Source organism: Triturus cristatus, chromosome 8, assembly GCF_964204655.1.
Source record: "Triturus cristatus chromosome 8, aTriCri1.1, whole genome shotgun sequence".
NCBI lineage: Eukaryota > Metazoa > Chordata > Amphibia > Caudata > Salamandridae > Triturus > Triturus cristatus.
The window spans coordinates 87,146,707-87,167,054 of record NC_140591.1 but is presented as its reverse complement, the minus strand read 5'-3'; the positions used below and the strand labels follow the sequence as shown (position 1 = coordinate 87,167,054).

Below are 20,348 nucleotides of genomic sequence, written 5' to 3'. Positions count from 1 at the left end.
CAAACACGTTCAATCCTCACACACACATTCAAGCACTTCCCAACTCATACCTGTACAGTAACATCTCCTATCAGCCACACATACATCGAATGATCAGATGAGGATAGGCGTGCTCTTACATCTTTCCTGAAGCGTGGACCAGCCTCCCACTTCACATCAGTGCCTCCTCCTGTCTTATTTAATTCTGCAAAAAGCTGAAGACCTGGATTTTTAGTTAACCAACCTAGCCACACTCATCTGCTATGTGCCAGGACACCCTTTCGGGTGATAGTGAGCTTCACAAATATTCATACCAGAAAATAACATAACTGTTCATTATTTGACCCAGGTATAGTTTGGGTTATATAGAACTACTTTTTCACTTCAGACCATGAACGTTCCAGGAGTCTGATTTATATCTGGAGTCAACTAGGATGGGCAATCCTCTACCACATTTTTTGTAGATTTCAGACCTATTTTTACACGAATAGAAATTGACAAACCAATATGCTTTTTCATTATCACACATGCAGTTGTACCTGTGCTTCTGAGCTCCTGATATAGTACTTTATCCACCAATGTGAAAGCCATAAAACATTTTCTATCGCTCGTTAGAATTGGCATTAAAAAATTGCAAGAGTTAAAACATGTGGTGCAAATATTTTGTCAGGTTTATCACCTTTAGAAAATGATATCAATGTTTTTCACTGTTGGAGGAGGAAGGTAAAATAAAAAGTGGATTGCTTTACTTGTTAGCTGTTGATATTCACTTTAATTGCAAATTACAGAAGAGAACCAAAGAGCACAACTTTAGCCTGGCTATGCAAGCGGCTGAACAGTAACATATTCTATAAGATGTAGTAGAACACTTTTCATACCCAGTTTTCAGTGCCCTGCAAGTTAGGTACCCCTGTCCTCCATAAATGCTAACTCCATGTATCTGATTCTGACACCACTGAGAATGTCTGTTAGTTTAGTGTTTTTCATTGAAGAACCAAGTGACCACTTTGGGCAACCCTGAGAGTTTGGGAATATTGAAAAAAATTGATGCCAATATTTATATTGATACGTTCATATGTAAGAACGAAATCTCATCTCTATTATCTGATTCATCTGTAATGAACTCTCCATCAACCCTGACGCAGAAATTCGTGGTCAGGCAGGCACTGAGACCCAGGACTGAGGTTACTGATTGACCGGTCACAGGTGGGGTGCCAGACAAATGCGTTAACAGGAAACTGATCAAATCCACAGATAAGCGCAGCGAAACCACAATGGTCCAAGAAGATTGTCCCCAATAAGACGCATATGGCCGGAGGGGTGTGTGCATTCCCAAAAACACCATAAAGTTGGATGCCACATGAAGTTAGGAACACACAGCCAATCAGGACACATCACACACAGTACACTCAGTGACCACGTGCCCCCTCATGCCGATTATCTGTACACTTAACCCACTGGCCCCCACTGTTTCCATGAAAGGTTGCGGCCCACCTTTATTTGTTATCAGGGGCCTTATTTATGACTCCAAAGACAAGGACCGCATTCTTTTACCAAAAACGTATTGTCCCAAACGCTTTACGATGTCCAAAGAAATGTATAAACCTTGTTCAGATTGATTGTACTTTGGGACTATCCTCAGACTCGCTTCTGTAACTGTGCTTCCGGCCAAAGTGTAATTAAACCAGCTATTCCTGTTTTGCCAAATGCCTCTTGTTTTTTCAGGGTAAATTCATATTTGAGCAACATTTTTGCAAGCCAGATAGAGATTGATACCGCAGACCCTACTGCAGCCAAAGGAAGGGGACCGCGCCTGGACGGTTTCACATTTGCGCATATAGGAGGGTGAGCAGACACCGCATTTGCGTGTGAACTCTGCTGAATCCGCAGGGCAGAGGTCCATCCTGAAGTCGCTGTCATTGGGTAAGAGACCACATCTTATCCTTAGTCCCCACATTTGGCATATGGCAAACATGGAAGAAGTGCAAAACTTTAACCTGCACACCCTGCAACTGACCGAAATCTGGCATGTTACCTAGTTTGTGTCTGAACTGAGTAGTCGCAATGCAGCCTCGGAGGCTTTCCTGCGGAGGGCACATTTCTTTGATAGTTAGCACGCTATGAAAGGTGAATATTGGTTGTTGCTTGGACAGCTGGGCTTAAAACAGATGGTACGCTTGTCCCCTGGGTGTGAAACAGGGTTGCGGCCTCAACGCTTGGACCACTGGGCATGACACAGATGGTATACTTGGGCCCTGGGTGTGGTACAGGGCTGGCACCTCAATGTTATTTTTTTAGTCTAAAAGTTTTCTCAGTGCTACCAGTTTCTTAACACTGTTGGTGTCTGAAAGAAGTGAGAGGTGTTGTTCGCTTGGACCACTAGATGTGACACAGGTGGTACGTTTTGCCCCTGGGTGAGATACAGGGTGTGATCCGGATGTTGGGGGAAACGATTTGGATCTGGGTCCGTTATAGCTTGTATTTGGCTAAGTGGGGCTATTGGTTCTTAGTTATTCTCTTTCTCTGTGACAAAATTGTCGTTTTCTTTGTCCCATAGCTGATATTGACAGACTATCAGGCTAACTTAGTCCCGTGTTCCGCACAGGGCCCCCCTGGTCACAGTATAGCATGCGCTAGGAGCGGGCTAAGGTATTTTTAACAAAGTCATCATTAGGTTTCGCCTGAACAGTTCTTGAAATCTATTGTTTTTAATATAATCTTAAAAGGGATATACATCCTGCCTCCTCTCTTTCCTATCTATTCCTAACAAAGGTTCAAGAAGCAATTTGCTTAAAAATACAAGATAGAAATATACAAATCAAGAATACATTAATGAAAAGAAGAGGGGAGAGAAAGAAAAAGAGAAAAATAGAAATAACCATATGCAAAAAAACACAACCAATGTAAATTTATTACAAAATCAGAAACAATTAAGACAATAACGCTCAAAGCAATGTGCTGGTATACAAACAATATAAATCACAAACCAGACAAGTGGCAAACGAAAAAATACACGTTACAATGAGGGTACAACATATACAAAAATAAATGTGTCCTTCATAAATATTGGCCACAAAGGCGTCAACGGCATTTCGACCACTGTAGAATTACACGGTCATCCTCGGGACTAAAAGTTCCATTGAGCGTAACAAATAATTCAATATCTATTAAAAAGGGGAGGACTGCAACCTTAGTTACTTCGATTGGTCCAAGGACAATTTCACAACATCAATAAAATGGGCACATATAACTTCAACCAGCCACAAAAGGTCCAGAGTTTGAAAATACAACCCGTCTCAAAGAATCCAGATTTGTTTATTAGCATCAATCCTTGTAGTTAGAGGAATGGTATCATGAATCGATGAACAAAACACCAATGTGCTTCCGCACATGAATCAACAGGCCAAAACTTGAAACGGCAATAAATTCAGAGTTCCAATGCCTAGCTTCTCATTGGTTCCTGTACGTGCCACTTAACTTTCCTCCATTTCTTTTGGTTGTAGCATATTTTCCTACGTTTACCAATGCTTGTTCCTCGTCTGCTTCTCGTGTCAGTTTCCCGCCGCCAAAATACTGTTAACATCCGCTTGGGTGGAACAAAATTTTCATAGAGGTTTGCCTTTTACTATTGCAGCATATTTATATAACAATTTATCACCCAGAGAGATTAAGTGATTTGCATAGAATCACAGGATGTTGCTGGATCACCAGCTCTAGAGTCAGCAGCTCTGGCCGCTTCGCCACATCCTTTTCACTCCCGTGTTATCTGTCAGGGAGATCTTTCCCTCTACAATGATTGATGAAAACAGCTCTTCATTCATTACATTGGTGAAACCGATGCATTACCAATGCTTCTTATTTCACGGCCAGTTTTTTCTTTGTTATAAGTATTGAAATATTTGATGTTGTGGTGCTGGTAATTAATTCAACTGTGTTTTGTCGATGATTCAGTGTACTATATATGAAGGTGCTGCTATTTCTCAAGTTCGTTATTTCATGCTAAATTTCATGTCGTTTTTGATTAACAATTGCACTTTCTTCTAGGTTGTGACCCTTTATATGCATTGTACTGAGCTCACAGTAAATAGTTAGAACCAGTAAACGTGTGTGTGTGTGTTTGTGTGTGTGTGTATATATTATATATGTGTGTGTGTGTGTGTGTGTGTATATATATATATATATATATATATATATGTGTGTGTGTGTATATATACATATTGCCTACTAGCGATAGCCAGAAAGTAGTTAGTTGGGACCAAAGTTTCCATAGGAAAAGCTTTTTATTGTTTTGCCAATAACTTAGGTGCCGCTTGACGAATTTTCAAAAAAAGTCCGCTTTTTGTCTTGACTGCTGTTGAAAGTTTCGGGGTGATCTGTCAAGGCGGGGGCCAAGAGAAAAGGTGGGCTCCCAAAATGCGTTTTCCCCACGCTATGTCAATGGGGATTTTAAATTTTTTTAACACGGCTATAGCCCGAATCGCTGAACGAAATTGCAGCAAATTTGGCAGTAAGCTAGATGTTGATCGAGAAAGCAAAAACAACAGTTGATGGACAGAATGCAGAACAATGTCATACATTCACCCCAGTACAGAGATCTGGGCCTAAATCCATCGTTTTTTTGCTCACCATGCCATTCCAGTTTGAACTCCGCCATATGCAAATCAGTCTTAACCTTGGGCCTCATGGGAACAGTCCAGCCCGAACTGCCAAGCCAGGTCCTCCCTGGACTGGAAACAAGCATCTTAGGTCCGGTCAAGAAAGCATGCTTTTCTGATTTGGTGTAAATCCGTTCAGTAGTTTCAGAGATATTTAAGTATAAAACATATAGATATCTGGAAGCCCAAAATCCTACTGAAACCCTACAGAAATTTGATTAGCTGCCAACACTCTGAACCAGGAAGTGTTTGCAGCCATCTTGTGACTCGATTGAACTGAGTAACGGAAAAAAACATTTTAAAAAAGAAAGGGGGAAGGGTAGAAACACCCTGATCTCCTAAGTCTCTTGGGGTGGGGGGTCCCAAGAGGACTCCCAGCGCCAAAAAAGCATTTTAAGGAAAAAAGAAAATTCAGCAGGACTCGCACTGGACTCGTGAAATCAATCAATCAAAGACATTTCTAGAGCGCACTACATACCCGTAGGGTCTCAAGGCGCTGGGGGTAGGGGGGGTGCCGCTACTGCTCGAACAGCCAGGTCTTCAGCTTCTTCCTGAAGGAGAGGTGGTCTTGGGTCAGGCGCAGGTCGGTCGGGAGGGAGTTCCAGGTCTTGGCGGCCAGGTAGGAGAAGGACTGCTGAAAATAAACTTGCTTTATTTATTGGTTCCCGGGTGGGCCAGGTCCTGGGGGCATTATGTAATATACAGAAGGGGAGGCACACAGGCACCCCGTCCTGGGGCTTTTTATGCCAGAGGATCACCACCACCTCCTGGGGCTTCTTTAAGCATTAAAGCGAGGGAGGCCAGTATGGTCTCCCCTGCTGCCTCGTGGATCACCATCTCCCCGGGGCTTATTTCTTTTTAAATGGAGGGGCCTCTTGGCCCCCCACTTCCCCGGGGCTTTATGCTAAAACAATGAGGGGGGCCGCCACCTTCCCAGGGCTTTAATTTGAAAAATGCAGGGGGCTGCGTGGATCCCCCGCAGCCTTGGGGACCTCCACCGCCCTGAGGCAAAATCAAGAAAGGAGTGGGGGCCATGTGGCCCGCCTCTTGAGTCATACATGGCCCAGGAGACCGCCACCACCTAGAGCAGGCTCCTGATACCTCCCGAGGTGCCCACCATCAGGAGGTAGCTGTTTCCTATGTCTTAGTGGGAGCTTAACCGTTCCCGCCAAGCCATAGCAAACTGTGCTCCGCTTCTAGCAAGTGAGAGCATAGAATGCTTTTGGACAGAGGGAGCTGCATGTTTACCAGCTCCTTCTGTTCAAAAGCAATACCTTCAGGTTTTCACCCACAGTCCCCAACGTGAGTGGGGCCAGAGCACCCAGAATTGTGACCAGGCCCTGGGGATTGAGGTCCCCGGGACCAAAATCGGCCAGGGAGGGGCGCTGCGCTGCCCCCCCTGCTATGTTGTATTTAAAAAAAGAAAAATTGGGCACGAGGGATGGGTCTCCAGGGCCAGAATCTGCCCAGAGAAGAGGGGCCACCCCCTTACCTTTATAAAAAAGGAAAAATCCTGCCCCCGGTGGATGGGTTCTCGTATATAAAAAAAAAAAGCTACCGGCATGATGCTGGAGGCCCCACTTCCTTTCTGCACCACTCTGCTGATGACGTCACTGATGACTTCAGTGATTACATCATCCACAGAACCACTTGCACACCTACTCACACACCCCTTACAACCTCTTGTATGCCCACGCACACACGCGTACAATCACCGATATACTGTTGCAAAGTCATCCTTGTGCCCTGGGCACCCACATTTTTCTGCTGACTTGTACTGGTGGTAACTGACTGACTGGAGTCCGTGTTGCGGCATCGGGGGCAGACTACAAGCCCTAGGGAGCATCGCGGCTGCAGCGGCACACCGCCGCCACCACCGCCTCTTCCGCGCCTGGAGGCACTTAAATAAATTGTTCTGTGGGCTCCTGCAGCGCAACGCGCCTGAGCGAAGACCGGGCCAAGAGCAGGCCCATCTGGGCCAGTCAGCAGCAGGAAGAGGCTATACCAATAGAGGAAACACAGCGCCGCAGGCCAGGGAGTTGCCACCCTATTAGTAAGTGACATTGCTGTTGACTTTGCTTTTAGGTGTCTGGAGGCCTCAAGTGAAATGGTTAAGCATAAGGCTGGTGGCACGGATGTATGTCATTACATCGCATACTAATACCACGCATGCCATTACAACGCGGGTATTACTACCCGATGTCAATGACGACATGCCATTACAACGCAAATTTTTACCACGACTATGCCTTTACCACGCATGCCATTACAACGCAAAGGCATTCGTGATAAGGCTATACTCGTGGTGAAAGTGTGCAAGGTAAATGACTACCCTACCCCTACACAACCCTCCCCCGCCCCCCAGTCCTCTCCCTACAATAACACTACACTACCCTGCACAACCCCACGACACTACACACTACACTAAACCCTAATGCACTACACTACACAAACTCAACAGCAGTACCCTAAACCACTACCCCAAACCCTAAAACACTACCCTAAACCACTACACTACCCTAAACCCTATAACACTACACTACCATAAACTGAAAAACACTACACAAACACTACAACACTACCCTAAACCACTACACTACATAAACACTACTACACTACCCTAAACCCTAATACACTACACTAAAGAAACGCTACAAAACTACACTACAAAAAACACACTAAAATGTTATTAAAAAAACCCACACAAAACAAACATTACAACACTATTTTTACACTACCCTAAACCAAACAAAAGTAACCCCCACCCCAAGCGAAACCCCCTTACCTCTCTCATCTCCAGCGTCGCCGTCTCTGCTCCCGGTTCCTGCTTCCTCCTTCCTGCTTGGTGCACGTCGTTGTGAGGAAACAGCCTCAGTATCCTCACACCGACTTGGATAGCCACCGCCATTACACATTACATCGCATGCCTTGTAAAAGCGCATGCGATGGAATGGCATGCGTGGTTTTTACCACACTTTGTAACATTTCATGCGTTGTAACACATGTGATGTAATGGCAACGCGTGGTAAAAACCGTGTTGCAATGGCACTTAACCTTCTGTAGAGCCAAGGGCTGCTACTAAGCAGATCCACCATAGACTCTTTTTTTTATTTTATTTTTTATTTTATTTTAAGCACGAGCGGTGGGTGCTTTAACTAAGGAGATAGACCAGGCCGAACGTCGTCTTTCGTTGTGTACACCTGGGCCAAATGGGAAGGCAAAGTGATGGTACCTATGGTGGGTGGATCAAGTCTTGGGGTCACCAAACGATCAGTAGTGCCTGAGCGACAAACCTGTTGAAGGCTGGGGGGATCTTACTGCAGTACCTTTGTCATCACCAAACTTGACCCCCAACCCTCCAGCCTGCTGCAATAGGCGAAAGAAAGTCCAGAACAATATCACCACAACCTCAGCCACAACTACAGATAAGACCTTCCCAGGCCTGTTAAATTTTCAGGGACCGATTGATCTAACCTTACTTGGAAACCATTCTGGGACAAACTAACAGTCATTATAAACGAGCTATTATTGACACTCAAAAATAAAATGGCTAAATTGGAGGGGGGATTGGAATCCGTTATCCCCTGCTGTAACCACTTACCCAGTATACCTAGTATACAGCCCCTGAGGGATAAGGAGGTACGACCCAAAAATACAAAGATGCTCAATAATAATACATCTGCTGGGGTAGGTGATCAACCTGGCATGAGTTCAGTTCTCCGGCAGATCCGGCAGAACTTTCGGGCCAATCAGCCGATAGGACTGATTAAATAGATCCCTACCCAGACACCTATATAAACCCTAAACCATGTAGCCCAAATAGACAACTATACAACCAATAGACATAATCACTCTTACAATCACTCCCTAGAGCCAGCAACCATTAACCTTCCCCCAGCATGCTGCCCATAGGTAACTGTTTTCCTCATATTTTTTTAGAAGCAACAGTATCACACAGTGGGCAAAAGGAGGGCTTCTTACTCTTATATCAAACAAAATCTCAGTAAATGTCAAAAAGATTCTAAAGCCAGATCCTCACTTCCAATTACTGTGGCTGAAGAAGAAGGGGGAGAAAGATCTGGTTATAATAAATTGTTACAATAATGTCTTCGATCAAGCACGTAGTAGGGTGGCAACGGCACGTGATCATTGTTTGGAGTCCTTTTTAAGCTCTAAATTTGCAAATTATATTTTATTATGGGCAGGAGATTTTAATATCCAGGCATGTGATCTGTCTGATACATGGACATGTGGTTGTATTAATCTGGATGGGATGGGAAATGACCATTTCTCCCACAACGAGTATGGCGGAACCTTGAATTTCATTATTGTCAAATGCGATCTACAGCTTTTGATGTGTGATTGTGATACTAATGGAGAGTTAGTTCCTACATTTATTGGTAGGAATTCGACCTCTATTGACTACGTATTAATATCTGCGTCAGCAAATGCTATGTGCGGCACACCCATCACAGTAATCATATTCTGATTTCATTGGTATTTTATTTTTGGGGCCGGAGACACAAATTATTCTCCATAGTAAATAACATTACCACAAGTAGGCCAAATGGTGCAAGAATTAAATGGGAAGGCGTTGACCCCACCATTGTTACAAAAAATAGTTGAGAAAAACCATAGGGAAATTGATTATTGCCTCTAGGCTATTGTACCTAATCTGTTAGTAAAGATTTTTAATCATGTTACTAGCTCCATTAAACTACTTCTGAATTGCATGTACTTGTGGAACTGTTTGCTTGATCTTTCACCCACACTACATCGTTTTTAAAAAATTGTAATTGCGCCGATTTTTAATTAGTTTTCACTTGTGGTGTAACTCACATTTGATTCCCAACTAGTAAGGGATCCCCGTTACCCTCCCGCTGCAAACGCCGACCCAGTAGCAGAGTCATTCACTACCTGGGGACCGCGTTTTAGGATCCGCCATCTTGGGTGAGGGAAACAGCAAACGAGCAGACTAGTGCTCGGAACATCCCGCACTCGCAGCTACAAAATGGGACCACCCTTCAAGGAGCGCAGCGGATGGGCGCAGCGGGCGCGCCGAAGGTAAGCCAAAGGTAGGCCCGTCTGTGCCCGTCCGTGCACAGACCGGGCATAGGGCTGGAAACGCTGTCAGCACTAAACCCTTCATTACCTACAGCAGTCAGGAGTTATTGGCTATCGGTAGATCTGCCACGACCTGCTGCTGTAAACTTGACATGGCGACACTAAAAGGCACAATAAAGTGTGGTCAATGCCATATAGTGTTCGACCCGAAGCAGATTGCTGCTTATGCAAATAATGCTGTTCTAAAAGGGGCACTGATCAATGCTAGATCTCTATCTAAACACGCACTCGACATATATGATACCATTGTAGAAGAAAATCTTGACTGCCTGTTTGTCACAGAGACGTGGCTAAAATCATGGTCTACTCCAGACATAGTGCAAGCACTCCCCCTGGGATATCAGATCCAAAGAATGGACAGGGAGGAGACTCGGGGGGGGTGGAATAGCAATAATATATAGAGATTCCTACAACTGCACCACAACGAAACTTCAAGAGCTTAAGGACGCGGAAGGGATGTGCTTTTTACTTAAACTCACAGACTCTTTTACCTTTGCTGGTGCCCTAATCTATCGCCCCCCAGGTCCCTGTAAAAGCTTTCTAGAAAGCATAGGAGAAGCACTGAGCCCCCTGGCTACGCGCTTCTCTAATTTCACTGTACTAGGAGATATCAATATCCATCTTGATTCACCTATGGATTCCTCAGCAATCACCTTTAGGGATACCATGGACGTATTGGGCCTGACTACATGCGTCACACAGCCCACTCATGAGGCGGGGCACACGATTGACTGCATATCAACTAACCTGCAAGACATTCAAATCAAATCCCATAAAATCCTAACCTGGACAGATCATACATTAATACCATTTGTACTACCATTTAAAATACTTAGAAATAATAAACTCGCAGGGAAAACTGTACACAGCAGTCAATTAGAATGGAAAGACGCCATGAAACATCCAAAACTGCTTAACATAGTAAAAGAACACGAACCTTCATGGTCAGGACAGCCTGAAGATGATAATAACAACTTCAGGAAATGGATGTCAGTCTTGAAAGCAACAGCAGCCCCGACCAGCCGTAAACCTAGACCTACGGCTAAAAAACAATCAGCACCATGGTTTAACCCCATGTTAAAAATAAAACAAGGAGAGGTTCGTAGAGCCGAGCGCAGATGGAGAACTAACTACTGCATTGAAGACAGGAATAACTACAAATCCACCAGAAGCGCATATCATGCTCTGATTAAACAAGCCAAAACCAACTTTTACACCTCGGAAGTAGAAAATGCCAGAAACAAACAAAAAACTATTTTTAAAATTGTCAATAGTTTTAATAAACCTAAAATATTAGAACAAGAAATACCGCCTTCAGAACAATTATGCAATACCATCGCAGACTACTTTGAAAACAAGGTATTAGCACTCACCAAGGATTTCATCACCGCTGAAGTTAGGGTTAATGAGGAAAACGTGGAAAGGGACAGACTAAAAACTTTCCTGCCCATTAGCCTGGACGAGACCCATAAGGCTATCTTAGCGGCCAAGTCAGGTTCCCCGTTTGACCCATGTCCTCCCGCACTGCTACATATGATGGTGGAGGTAGCTAACCCTGTGATTAACAGCATTGTGAACTCCTCTTTGACCACAGCAACAGTCCCAGCTGAATGGAAGCTAGCGGCAGTCAAACCATTGCAAAAAAAGCCACTCCCTGATCCTACCACCTTATCCAACTTAAGACCAATTTCCCTTCTCCCTATGCTGTGTAAAATCACTGAAGCCTGTGTAAATAAACAGATTACCAAATTCCTGGAAGGAAATGAAGCCTGGCATCCCAATCAATCGGGTTTCAGGGCTCAACACTCCACGGAAACTGCCCTCCTGCTCACCTCAGATACCATCCGCATGGCCCTGGACCAGGGTAAGAAGGCTGTCCTGATTTTATTGGACCTGTCGGCGGCCTTCGACACTGTGTCACACGCCATTCTGATTAACAGACTTGAAACCTCTGGCATTTCCGGCACAGTGTTGGAATGGATCAAAAACTTCCTGAGTGACAGGAGACAAGTAGTTACTCTCGGAGAATTTCGCTCCAAGGAAAAACTGATAAAGATGGGCGTTCCACAGGGCTCAAGCCTCAGCCCAACGCTGTTTAATGTCTACACCGCCCCTTTAATTAAACTAATATCGTCATTTGGAATTGATGTAGTCGCCTATGCTGACGATACTCAATTGATATTGGTTCTGGACAAAGACACACAGGAATGGGAAGAAAAACTTAAACTGCCTCACGGCAACCTTTGATTGGATGAAAGTCAATCATCTAAAATGCAACACAGGCAAGACAGAAATCGTGCCAATGGGCCCAAATAACAACTTCACGCCCAAAACCTGGTGGCCAGAAAAGGCAGAAATCCCACCGAACACAACCCAATCGGCACGAAACCTAGGGATTACATTTGACAGCAATCTCTCGTTCAAGCAGCAAGCCTTGAAAGTGGCAGGTAACTGCTTTGCCATTATTAAAGGACTCAGGAAGTTTTTCGACCTCCTTCCTCTTGAGGCTAGGAAGACGGTAACAGTTGCTTTGGTGACGTCGCGGATAGACTATTGTAATAGCCTATATGCAGGTACTACAAAAACCACCACACATAAACTTCAAATGGTGCAGAATGCCGCAGCTAGGTTAGTCCTTAAATGGCCGAAGAAATCTTCTGCATCATCTGCACTAAATATTCTACATTGGCTCCCAATTAACAAGAGAGTCCTCTTCAAAATACTGATTATCACCTTTAGAGCCACCCATGCTCTGGGACCAAAATACCTACAGCAGAGATTCGCCAGATACCATCCCTCTCGCAATCTCCGGTCATCTGGCTCTAATCTCCTGTCAGTACCTAGGTTCAAGCTCAGCACAAGAGGTGGCAAATCCCTTCCAGTACTTGGGGCAAAAGCATGGAACACTCTTCCCCCCGACCTTCGTGCCCTAGACAAGGAAAAAGATTTCAGAAAGGGACTGAAAACCTGGATTTTCAAGCTACAGGACTCCCGCGTTAGAGCACTAGTGTAACAGTTGGGTGAGTTCCATCCACTCCCTACCTGTTTCCTTCATCACTAAATCAGTATCTGGCGCCTTGATGCTCCCTGGAGTGACTGCAGCGCGGTACAAATGCTATTTTACATTACATTACATTACTTCTGACCTGCCATCCTACCAGGATGACACCGCCTGCACTAAAGCACTTCAGTCTGTCAAACATGCCTTGAGTAGTTTCCCACAGGATATTTTGGCCATTAAGACCCTGCGTATCCAATACCAACAGGCTCGGGTCACAAGGATAAAAAACACCCCAGAAGAAAGCATGGGATAACATCTCCCTTGCGGCAGAGAATAAGAACTCTTAAGCTATTTTGGGATAAAGTGAATGCACCATTTGAAAAAAATTATGACATTCCTGAGTTTAGCTATTGTGGCCCCTGTGATAGCTGAGTGGCACATTTTTCTGATATCTTTAGAGATAACACAGAGGATGCATCAAGGTAGACATGGAGGACGGAAGGGGAATTGGGACATGCAAAGTTAGTACTACTGCTGAGGTTGGAGGAATAGGCATATGAACAATGGATTCTGACCCCGGTACGGTACAGTATGGTTTTGGGAAGCAGCTGGGGACTGTTAAGCAATGCATTAATTTTGAGCTCTTAATTGCAGAATATACTAGGGCCAAGATGGGCACTTATATCTGTTTTTCAGACCTGAGTAGCACTTTTGACCTGGTTGACCATAATTTATTATGGACATTGCTAATCTTCTTAGGTGCACCGAGACCAATTGTAGGTTTCTCTCACTCCTTTGAGAAGCTATCTACTCAAGTACGTTTCAGCCCTCAAGGAGAATACACGCCAAAATTTAAAGTAGGGTGTGGTATTCGCCAGGGTTGTGTACTAACACCTTTATTATTTTTACTTGTTATTAACGGGGTGGATAGCCACCTACAGTCTCTGCAGGCAGATGTCCCTTAGGCTGCAGGATACCCAGTCCCAGTGCTGCTTTATACAGATGACGCAGTACTGCTAGCTAGAACACTGGTAGCCTGCAGAGTCTGATGAATGCATTTAATGAATATATGGCTTCCAAGAAAAAGGTTATTAATAAAACCAAAACTTTCACCATGGTCTGTGGCCAACTACAGAAACCCTGCCGAACCTTTTTTAATGATAGTACCCCAATAGTTTGTGAATTATTTTTACTATCTGGGGATTATGTTTGCGGGCAATGGCTCATGGGCACAGCATGTACTAAATACTAAAGTGAAAATGAGCAGGGTTTCCCATGGGGATTTTTAAGATTGCCTCTAAATTGGGTAGCCGACCCATTTAGGAAATGGTAGCTATATACAAAGGTATGAGTATGACTACTGCTACATATGGGGCTGGACTCTGGGGCCATGCTAACGGCTATGCCCTGCAAATAGATGAAAATACATTTTTTAAACCGCTTCTATGTCTACCACCCTATGCAATAAATACTATAGTTCATAATGAGGTTGACTTGCAGTTTTTAGAAGACCTCTTTTTGGTGAGACCCCTGTTATTATGGATATCGCTTTGGGCTAAGGAAGAAACTAACTTTACTAGAACCTTTATCTTTGACTGTCTAATCCTGGATAAAGGCCTAAATATATCTTGGCTATCCTATATTAACTCTCTTCTTGGTGAACTGATCAATTTGTCATTCTGTTCAGACAATATCCAGTTTACATTCTTAACCAAGAATAGGATTAAAAATATATTTTTCCAAACAAGGCTAGATAAACGTGAGCTAGATGACGGGAAAAATGTGTCTGTAATATTCTACAAGTCCTTAGATGAGGAGGAAGGGGATAATCATTACCTGGTATATGTAACTATTATGCAGCACCGTTTTGTCTTGACAAGGTTGAGATGTGGGATTGGGCACCATCTAGTTGCTTTCCTCATATGAGGTTCCTGCCCCTCGGATGCAACCCCCTTCCCCTGTGATGTAATAGCAAACAATGCACCCTGCACTTTTTACTGTTTTGTAAACTATACCAGAATTTGAGGCTCCACTACTTGAAACCTATGTTTGTTGTCCAGAATATTAGAACCCATAAAGCTGCAATTAATTACTTGGTGACATTAGGTGACCCATATGTGTGTAACAATGTTGCACTTTTTATATTAAATGTTATGAAAATAGGCAAAGCACATCACAACAGCCAAGGGGTTGAGTACCAAACATTTTTATTATTCATCAATCTACCTTACTTTTTAAATTTATTTAAATTAATGACCATTGCATGGAGTATTTAGATTAATTGTATACATAATTTTTATGGGGTGTTTTTGATTACCCCTTTTTTTTTATACAATATCATCGTAATAGAATTGGGGTTGCATATTATACTGTGTTTTACGTAAATAATCTGGAGATTGGATGATGGCTTGGAGTTTTTTATCGTGGTATTTATACATTTGAATTTGTTTTATCTATGCACTTTCATGGTTGCATCTTTTCCTTAACTGAACAAAGTTTATGGACAAACGACCCTGACTGTCCCTGGGCTCTGCCTAACCAGGCCCAGGGACAGTGTTATGCTGTAAACACACTTAGAATACAGTGACAACACCTACCTACACTAGGGTACACTGTAGGTTAGGGTACCCCGATGATTGCCATGACTGCCCCTGTAAGGCCCTAGTACATACATAATAGGACAGGGGGATCAAAACTACTTTAGGTCCCTAGTATATAACAGGGTATGGCAGTTTAGAGGCTAGCAGCCCTTTCTGCACTTGCATGTGTGCACTGCCGAGACCTGAGGTCAGTTTAAAAGCAGCCCTGTGTTGCAGGACTACTTTTAAAATGTAAATTGGTGTTAAACTCGACTTTGGTGTATGGGGCACTTGAAAATTATGAAACTACAATATTTTGGCATATTAGGTACCCCTTGGGTGTTCCCTAGGTGTACGGGGCGGGGGGGGCATGTATTTATAAGGAGGACCCTTATAAAATAGGTTTTATATGCCCTGGAGATAGTAAAACTGCACATTTTACTTCCCTCATTTTAGTAAAGTGCTTCCCAAAATCGATTTTGTGCTAGGAGCACTGTTGGGTGAGGCTCTGCAATTATATTGCATATTCAGAACCCCTAAAGTCTCCCCTAGGTGTGCCTTGGGGTCCTGTAGATGTAGACAGGTTCCTTATGAAATATATTTTTATAAGATTGGAGAAATTGCCCAGTTCATTTTCCCTATTGCAGATCTCCGGCCAATCTACCAAGGGTTGAGCATGGGAATAATGTTCTGAGACCTATTCTGAGCCCTAGACTGTGTTAGTGGCCTTATTGTCAGTGACAGATGTATATTTTCTACTACTACTAATCCACTTTCCAACACATACCCATTCACAGACCTATACTAGTACTCACACACCCACTCACTCCTCCATAGAACCACTCATACACCCACTCACTCGTACAGCTACTCGTACAACCATTCACTCACCCATACAGCCACTCATACAACTTGTTACCCATACGACCAGTCACATAACCACGCACTCACCCATACAGCTACTCACATGCCCACTTATTTATCTACTGTCACTCACACTCCCTCCCCTGTCAGCCTCTCAACACAGGATCTCACTCACTCATACAAGCCCTCACATACCCATTCACACATCCATACAAGCACTCACACATTCTGTACTTACCCATACAGCCTTTCACACAGAAACTCACTCTCCAATACAGCCACTCGCACACCAGCTCACTTGATGAAATGCCCACTCAGTCACTCACTCACCAATACAGCCATTCAGACACCCACCCACCCACTCCTACATTCACTATACACCCATAGAGCCACTCACCCACCCATACAACCACTGACACACCCACCCACTCACAAATACAGGCACTCATGCAGCAACTCACTCACCCACACAGCTACTCACACACCCGCTTATACAGCCACTCACTCACCCATACGCACAAGGATGCATACAGCAACACTGCCACTCACAGTAGGTAGTTATAGTTAGGACCCTGTTTCCATAGGAAAACCGCAACATTCTATTTGGCGCCGGTCGACGAATCCTCGCGAAATTTTCAAAACTAATGGGGCGCTACGCTCCGCTCCTACCCTGAAAGTCTCGGGGGGATTCGTCAAGAGGGGGCTGAGATAAAAGGGGGGTCCCAAAATGTGTTTTTCCCATGCATTTTTCCATAGGACCTTTAGACACAGCTACAGCCCGAACGGCTGAACAGAGTTCCTTGAAATTTGGCAGAGAGGTAGTCTACAGGTCAAGGAAGTGCATTTTGTAGGTTTGGTGTAAATCTGTTCAGTAGATTCTGAGAAAATAGCCTTTAAATCAATATATATATCTGAGCCAGCTTACGGTGCGCTTACGGTGCGCGTACCGTACGCGCACGCCGCCGTGCGCGAGCGCGATTCTGATTGGCTGTTAGATCTTAGTAAACATTCGAATCGGTCGAAACCAGGAAGCGGCGGCCGCCATTTTCTCTCTCGCAGTCTGAGAGGGGGTTAAAAAACAAAGGCCAAAAACATGTAAAGGGGCTGTTTAGACCGCTCCTAAGCACCTAGCCATGTTGAGGGAGTCCTCAAAGATCCCCCAAGGCCAAAAACGGAATTTTAATTTTTTCGATAATTTCGACGATTACGCTTACCGTACGCGTACGGTAAAAAAAAATTTAAAAAATAAAAATATCCATACTCTCCCCACCCCATGTGCAAATGGTGCCCGAAGGGCACCATGTGTGCACGGCATATAACAAATGAGAAAAATTAAAATATTACCTTTCACAACGAAGAGCATCATATGTCCTCCATGTGCGCGCGGTGCGTGAAGCGCATCGTGCGTACATGGCCCATCTAGCGTAACGTGGGCACGGCACTAACTGCGTAAAGTGGGCGTGCGGTGCGCGCAGCGCACCGCGTGCTCACTGCGCGCACGGTGCGCGCACGGAACAAACTGCGTTAAGTGGGCGCGCATGCCACGAATGGCGTAAAGTAACTTAGCATTTAAAAAACCGTACAAATTCACTGAAAAAACCATAGGTTTCACACACGTTATAGTTAGGAATTAGCATTTAAAAAACCTTGCAAATTCAGTGAAAAAACCATAGGTTTCACACATGTTATAGTTAGCTGGAAATTTTACTGATAAAAAAACCAATGAAATTCCCCCGTTATAGTTAGTGCAGGCAACTATAACTCACGCGACCGCAATCTTCTGCTGATGCTAATACTGTATTTAGACACTTATTTGCCCATGTCTTCTTCCATTAAATTTTAGCTATACATATATTACAAATATTTTTTTTTCATAAAGACACATATGTCATCAGCAGAGGATTGCGTGAAACCTATGGTTTTTTCACTGAATATATATATATATATATATATATATATATATATATATATATATATATATATATATATTAAAAGTAGTATCACTTGTTGTTAGTACACAGAGTATACTCCTTTAACTTTTTTAGTGCTTGTAATATAATCATAAACTATTACAAAATACTTACTGACTGGATGATGTCATTTGGGGCGTAAGTTATAGTTAGCTCAGATAACTATAACTACTGAACTTCACTAGTTTTTGTACAGGTGAAATTTGAGCCTAACTATAATGTCCCTTTTAGTGTATAAATATATTTTTGTGTGTGTGTATAAATATATTTTTGTGTGTGTGTATATATATATATATATATATATATATCAGTCCCACATTCCGGCGGGTCGCCTTCGTCAGAATACTGACGAAGGCGACCCGCCAAAACGCGTTTGTAACAAAGTGTATGAATAAATCCTAACCTGGCTTTAAACTCCCCCAACCCTCCAGCGAGTGCCGTATTTTCCTTTGAACTGACAGATTTATGCGAGTCTGCCCTCGCGTGACAGTGCACCCGTTAGCGAGTGCGGAAGCAGCTGGCAGACTGTGGAGCAGAAATATATATATATATATATATATATATATATATATATATATATATATATATATATATATATATATATATATATATATATATATTCTCCCCATGATTAGAGCAAATAAGATTCCCCCTAAAAGGTGCACAACTTGGAATGGAATCGCCATAAAAAATGCAAGCTATAAAACATAACAAATTTTGCCACGAATGGCAAAAACACACTAAGGCACATGCATTTCCCTTGCCAAAGGAGGGTACTTTTGACACTAACGCAATCAAACACATAAGAACACACATCTGGACCAAATACACAGGAGGACAGGAGAGAGGCGCTACTAGAAATATGGATCCTCTTCGAGGAGCCCAGACCGATAATCCTATCTCCAGACAACAAGCAAAGCTTCTGCACCTCCTCCGATACATACAGGTATGGAGGCTCTCTCCCAGAGTTCGACCAACACCCCCCTGAACATCCGCCTCCCCACCCCTGCCCATAGCATTAAGCCCATTGAAACCCAGTAGCGCTAAGAACATGCATTCTCACCAGTTCAGGTGAACACACTCAAGTGACGGGGAGATATATAGTGGTTCTGGACAGTGATGCAACTAGTGGGAGTGAAGAAAAGGGTCCCAGTCCTCCGGGAACTGATGATAAGGGTGGAGCTGCAGGTAGCCAAAGAAGTGGCAGAAAGCGAATGAGGGCAAATTCTGACCAAAAGAACAGTGCATAGCTCAGAGTGAAGGAGGCAGCCTAGATGGGATTTATAGAAAAGGGGTGAACTAAGGAGAGAGAGAAAGCTTGCACCACGAGAAAGCAGTTCAGCGCACCCTACACCTAAAGAGGGCATTGGTAGGTACAGGGCACTGACGGGATAAGAATCGGGTAGAATTGGATGAAAGGCTTTTGGTTGGGATACGAGCCTCACCAGATTATCAACGCAGAAGAAGGGCTCACCAGGAAATAAGTGACCAAGATAGCCTGGTACAGACCCAGCCAAGGTTATGAGAAACAAGATGGCACCCTAGCGTGCGTATGAGGGAATCCGCGACTACGACGTCTGCTACTCATCCCGGACACTCTGGACCGGTAGACTGTCCTCAAAAGAGATAGTGGCCCAAGAGGAAATTGCCATGTTTGCGCAGCTGTTCTGCCACCTGCTAGCCCGCTGGACTGAGGGAAAGGACCAGTATGATAGACCTTGCCAGAGAAGGGAGCCTTCGAACCCGAGGACATGGTCGTAACGGAAGACCTTCTCCTACATGCAGGATTGCCTAAGAAAATGAGAGCGCTACATCCGGGAGAAATGAGTAGAGCCACCCAAAGCCAAAATGTACCCGCTACTACAGGACGATGCGTGAGGGACCATCTATGTGCCGTGGGCTCAGATGGATAAAGAAGGGCTAAGAACCAAATTGCCACCATTGCTGGATGGAGCGGGGAAATTAATCCTATGTTTTGAGAAGAACACCACAGGAATAAACCTAGCGATAGGCAATGTCAAAAGTCTGCTAAGTAGTCTTGTCGGAGAGCAGACTAATACGGTGTTCGCCGAAGCTTGCATCAGAGCAATCACGGTGACAAACACTGAACGTGATGGGGCCGCATTCAATTTGTACAGTCACCAAATATGGACAGACCTTACGGATTTGCTCCCGG

General features: G+C 44.0%; 1 protein-coding gene across 5 annotated transcripts in view; it reads left to right on the top strand.

The window, feature by feature from the left end:
- ZDHHC23 (zDHHC palmitoyltransferase 23) overlaps positions 1-20,348 on the top strand; it is a 253,237-nt gene that overhangs the window by 177,198 nt on the left and 55,691 nt on the right. The gene's annotated exons all lie outside the window — the stretch shown is intronic.